This window comes from Muntiacus reevesi, chromosome 20 (assembly GCF_963930625.1).
Source record: "Muntiacus reevesi chromosome 20, mMunRee1.1, whole genome shotgun sequence".
In the NCBI taxonomy this organism is placed as follows: Eukaryota; Metazoa; Chordata; class Mammalia; order Artiodactyla; family Cervidae; genus Muntiacus; species Muntiacus reevesi.
Window position 1 is genome coordinate 50,091,392 of NC_089268.1, and position 5,987 is coordinate 50,097,378.

Sequence of the window (5,987 nt, forward strand, 5' to 3'; positions counted from 1 at the left end):
TATAAATGGACAATGTCAAGATTCAATATGTATTAAAAAGGTAATAACAGGATATTCTAAACAATTTTATGCCAAAACGTTTGCTACATAGATGAAAGGGAAAAATCTCTTGAAAAGCACAACTTACTAAAGTTGTCATCGAAAAATAGAAAAGGCCCTCTAGATCTGTAAAAGTAACTGAAACCATAATTAAAAGAGAAGTCTAGTCCCAAGCAAGACTGCTTGTAAATTCCCCCATACCTCTCTTATACAAACTCTTTTAGAAAACAGGTAACGGGAATACATTCCAACTTGCTTTACAAGGCCTTGATACCATGATCTGTCAAAGATATAATAGGAAAGTAAAATCATAGGCCAATTTCTGTCAGACTAAGATGTAAAAATTCAAAACTGAATAGTAACAAATCAAACCCAGCAAGTATGGTTTATTCCAGGAAGGCAAGATTGATTTAACATTCAAAAATCAGTCAATGCAATTCACCACATTAACAGAATGAGGGACACACATAATCATCTCAATAGAGTCAGAAGACGTATTTGATAAAATTTCATATTCATTTATAATAAAAATTTAAAAGAACTTCGCAAACTAGACCTAGAAAAATATTTCCTTAATCTGGTAAAGAGAAAATTCAAAAACCTGCTGCCAATAATATGCATAAAATGGAAATGTTGAGCACTTTTCCCCGACCTTCAGACTGAACCAGGCAGGAATGGCCACAATCATTGCTCCTTTCAGCTGTGTCGGTTGTATTGGTCTCTGTAAAGTGGCCAGAAGAATAGAAGGTATAAAGTTCCTGTAAAATTTTAAAAAAAAAAAGGTAAAATAATGGCTGTGTACATACAATGCTCAAAACCATCCACAAACTCTCAGAATCAATGGTTGAATTTAGCAAGGCTATTTCATACATGGTTAATACACAAAAATTGAATCAGGTATTCTAGAAGGTGGCTCAAAGCCTAGCTAACCTTGACAACTTACTTTCTCCATCCAGCTGATGTTAGTGGAGACGGGAGCCTGGCTGGAGCCACCTCCACGTTCGTTGCAGGAGCATGAGGGGGTGCCCCCCAAAGGGGGAGCAGGTCCTTTGTCTAGAGAAGCAAGTCTTTGGGGAGTTGTTGGTTATGAACAGAAGACCCGAGGGGCTGGCTGCAATGGGGAGTTCTGGTAAGAGAACTGAAGTTCTGTGTATCGTAATAGGAAAGGCTAGTCCCCGAGAAGTGGGTAATGACCTACTTTTGAATACCTTTCAGCTCCTTCTGGAAAAAGATCGAGGACATAGAAAGGACCCTGGCTCTAAGTGGACCCCAGAAATGTGATGAGAGGCAGGGCCTGAGGAGTATTTTGAATTGTTTCCTAATTTGCATCTTAATTCCTCTCTAGTAACCACCAGAGGTTTCAGCAAATGTTTATTAGCTGTTAATTAGGGTCTGGTTTATTTTGGCACTTTCTTAAGAAGCAAAAGAAGCAGATGAACTGTCCACAGGAAGACAGGAGGCAGTAAAGACGTGTCGGGAGGAGCCGGGGAGAGGACCCGGCTGCCGGCGTGGACAGGACCAGCTGGTGACCGGAGACCACGGCTGATAGGCGTTCGCTGGGACTTCTCAGAAATACTTGGGAGGGGACTGAACTTACTGAAACCAAATGTGGTGTGGACTTGAGTTATTCTATTCGGTTAGCAAGAGAATGTTCACCCCTCAGTTATCGGCAGACTTGGGGACATTCAGGTTACATTGAATTACTGTACTGATAATAAGTAACATTCATGGCAAAATAAAACACTATATAGTTTGCAAAGCATTTCCCTGTTTGCTATATCATTTCATAGATGCTTCATTACATGTAAGTTTCCAAACCTATCCCGATATTTGGAAGAGAATGTGTTTTCCATTTTCATGAAACGGTGCATGTAAAAATATTTAAACAGACCCCAGCACCGTCTTAGAATAGAGTTACACAGTTACTCATTACAATTAGTAAGTAATCTATTCCCCTGTACAATAAAGCCAAGCTCCCAACCCATTTGAAATAAGACTTTGACTGTATCCCGAGCTCTTCAGGAGCATCAATTTTTAGGAGTCTATTGACCCTCCCTCGTGGCTTAGCCAGGTGGCCTCTGAGCCTCCTCCTCTCAGGTGTCAGGACGCGTGGAAATGGGGCAGAGAGGATAAAAAAGAGCCTCCGAAAGACCTGTGGGTCCAATGTAGTAAATACTCTGCTTCCACCGCAAGGACTGACCTGAAAAGACTGTGTCGGAGACGGAGCAGAGAGAGTAGGAAATGGTGTCTGCTGTATCCGTGAATAACCTCATCTGGCTTTTCTTCCCCGGAACCAGCGGTCACCAACCCTTTTGGCACCAGGGTCCAGTTTCTTGGAAGACCACTTTTCCATGAGGCCGGGGAGCAGAGGTTGGTTTCAGGATGATTGAAGCAGAGAACATTTACTGGGCACTTGATTTCTGTTATTGCTACATCAGCTCCACCTCAGATCATCAGGTGTTAGATCGCAGAGGCTGTGGACCCCTGACCTAAACGGCAGCTAATCCATCAGTCCTCTCTTCCTCAACCAAGCATTGACCTCATATTTCCAGGCGGCGCTAGTGGTAAAGAACCCGCCTGCCAAAATGCAGCAGGCGTAAGAGATGTGGATCTGATCCCTGGGTTGGGAAGATCCCCTGGAGAAGGGCATGGCAATCCACTTCAGTATTCTTGCCTGGAGAGTCCCCATGGACAGATGAGCCTGGCGGGTACAGTCCGTGGGGTCGCAAAGAGGGGGACACGACTGATAGAGCATGGACACACGTGCATTAACTACATTAACCACAAAAGCACTTACAGAGTTCTGCCGATGCAGCCACAGCAAGCCAGCAAGAAGCTCTGCACTGTGAGCAGGAGATCAGGCCGCAGAAAATTCTTCTGGAGGATGAGGCTAGTGACTCAGTATCATTTTTTTTTAAGTTAAAAACAAGAGTGCTTTATACTAATATAGAAAGAACATGCTTCCAAAACTTGCTTTATTCATTAATAAAAAAGAAAACTGGCAGAATTGCAAAGCTTATTCAAAAGAACTGGAAAGACTGAGTCCTGAACAATATAATGCTGTAATAAGATTGTTAAGTTAGACATAAAACAGATTTTTCTATCTGCAAGGCAATGAAACCAAAACTTCTGTCACTATCGTTTCTAAAGAAGAAAAAAAAAAATGTATCCCTCCTGGACACACAAAATCATTTCCAGCTTATAAATCTCCATGTCAACATCTAATTTCTAACATCTGTTGTTGTTGTTGAGTCACTAAGTCGTGTCTGGTTCTTTTGCGACCCCATGGACTGTAGCCCGCCAGGCTCCTCTGTCCATGGGATTTCCCAGAGAAGAATACTGGAGTGGGTTGCCATTCCCTTCCCCAGGGGATCTTCCCAACCCAGGAATCAAACCCATGTCTCCTGTATTGCAGGCAGATTCTCTACCACTGAGCCACCTCGGAAGTGCTTCTAACACCTAACCAATCGTAGAAAGTAGGTGAGACAGGGATGACTCCCTTTAGATGATGCTTGAAAATGATGGTAAAAGGACACTGGCATCCTTTTACTTATCCAGTTTGGGGGTATTTTTTCTTAAGACTTAGGATACCTAGGACGAAGTATTATTTTATTAATAAACTTCAAGTGCATGGCTGTAAGAATTTAGCCCTTTCACTGACATATTGCAGCAAGTTGCTCTGGCATTTCTGCACTTATTGGTGAGTTTGTTTAACATGACCGATTTCTACAACAAGCACAGAGACCCCAGGAGGAAGGATCTTTACGGAGACATCTGAACTGCCTTCCTTTGCTCTCACGACGTCGTCAAGGCTCTGCTGGAAGGTGCACAAGATTCAGAGCATTCAGACGTTCCCCTTAACCAGTCAAATTTAAACAACTCGACGGCCATGTCTTTCAAGAAAAATACAGAAATAAACCTTCAAGAAAAAAGGCCAGGCCAACTCAGAAGGGGGAAAATAAAGCAGTTAGTTCACTTGAGTTTTTCTGAGAACTCTGGCCTTGGGGCAGCCTCGGGAGGTGTGCCCACGCACGCTGGGCCGTCTGCCGCTGGACGAGTCGGGGCCGTTATGATGCTCCCGGGGAAGGGTCATGACACACACAGCGGGGTCTCTCCCCGCTCAGACCCCGAGCCAGAAGGGGCCCTGACGCCGCGTGCCGCCCACACAGCTCACCAGGGCAGGAGAGAAACTGCAGGTCTGCAGCCATAGCGTCTTGTCGGGATGTCTGGAGCCAAGCAAAGGCTGCTGTAAAAACCAAGTGAAAACTTGGCGCTCGGAGACTGCTTCGTGTCCAGGCTGGTTTGGAGTCTTACATCAGAGGCCACGAATGCTACCAAGTGTTGGGACTGGTGGTCACTTCACCTGAACGGATGTCCTGAGCCCTGTGGGGGCTGTGGGGGCTGGAGACCCCCTCTTCCCTTGGCAGTAGGGAAATGCTACCCAGGGTCTCTCCCTGTGGCCAAGTGGGAACAGTGGCCTGATGTTGCCAAAGCTTCTGGTGTTTTTTAAGCTGGAAATTCAATGTGTGTGTGCAATCTCCTGGTTTCAGCTTTGATTCCTTCCCCCCCTCCCCCCTTAATGTTAAAGAAAAGTGAAGAAAACCCACCTCCGAGCCAGGAGGTGGTACCCTCTGCAGGGATGGTTCCCTTCCTCTCAGAGCCAGCATCGCCAGCGGTCCCTAAACGCCCTGCTTCCAGACCATCTGGTTCCCATCCCCGGTACCTCGTCGGCAGAATGCTTTTCTGTCTTGCTTCTTTGGATGGAAGACGCTCAGGCAAACTTTTTTAATATAATTTTATTCATTCACTTTTATTTTCTGGCTGTGCTGGGTCTCTGCTGCTGCCCAGCTCTCTCACGTGGCGCTGAGGGGGTCTGGTCTCCAGCTGGCCGCACTGGCTTCCCGTCGCGGTGGCGTCTCTTGGCGAGCACGGGCCGGAGGGTGCTGGGGCCTCGGTCGCTCAGCCCTCGGGGTCAGCAGCTGTGGCTCCCGGACTCTAGGGCACAGCCTTCAGGGGCCGTGGCGCAGGGGTTCAGATGCTCCGAGGCATGGGGGGTCTTCCCGGAAGAGGGATGGAAGCTGAGTGCCCTGCATTGGCAGACAGATTCTTTCCCTCTGAGACACCAGTGAAGCCCTCAGGCCAACTTCTGATGCAGTCTCTCCTAAGGTTTGCCTTTCAAATCGTCTCTCTTTGCTTGATCTCCTGCAGCCTTTGGATGAGTAATGTTTTACCCCTGGATTTGACCTTGGCGTCCAAAGAACACACCCTAATTTGGGCCTGGCATCCCACTACTGCTTGTATGAACAAAGATCCTGGGCTAGTGTGTGTCAGAGAGGGAGAGACACACAGAGAGAGAGGCGGGGTGTTGGGGGGATGGGGTGCTGGAGGGATCAGTAACAAGAATGTTGAGTTGAGTTCAGAGAAATGGGTTTGTTCCAAAACACAGGATGGGATATGAATAGCACGGGACACTGAGGATTTGAACCTGACAAATCACGACTGTTTTCTTAGCCACATTGCATGATCCTTACTGGCTTTCAGCCCTGGCCGCGCATGATGACTCAGGAAGCCTTTATTTATAACATAGAAATCACGGGCACCACCCCCCAAAAATTCTGATTCAACTTGTCTGGACTATATGACTTGGCTTCAGTGCTTTTTAAAAGTTCTCCACTGATCATAATGCACAACAGGGTTACGAACCACGGAAGGGGGAAAAGCCCCTGAGCCTTGCCAGCTGAAGACTGGCACTCACCCTCAGCCTCTGCAAGGATCAGGTCACACAGTGCTGAGACCGCTGACCTTCGACACGTCCTGAAAGGAGTTTGGGGCAGAGATCAGGAGCGAGTCACCCTGTGCTCCAGGGAAAACTGGCAGAACAGGCCCTCAGATAGTTGTGTTTCAGGAGACGCTTTTACGAGCCCAGTTTCTTGCCTCTCCTCATATCT

General features: G+C 46.7%; 1 long non-coding RNA gene across 1 annotated transcript; it reads right to left on the reverse strand.

Annotated features, from left to right (window-relative positions):
- Window positions 1-405: 405 nt before the first annotated feature.
- LOC136151540 (uncharacterized) lies at window positions 406-5,328 on the reverse strand. Its single transcript, XR_010660063.1, has 2 exons — window positions 4,763-5,328; window positions 406-797 (listed from the first exon to the last, which is right to left on the reverse strand). It is a non-coding gene; the product is annotated as an uncharacterized lncRNA (long non-coding RNA).
- Window positions 5,329-5,987: the final 659 nt, after the last annotated feature.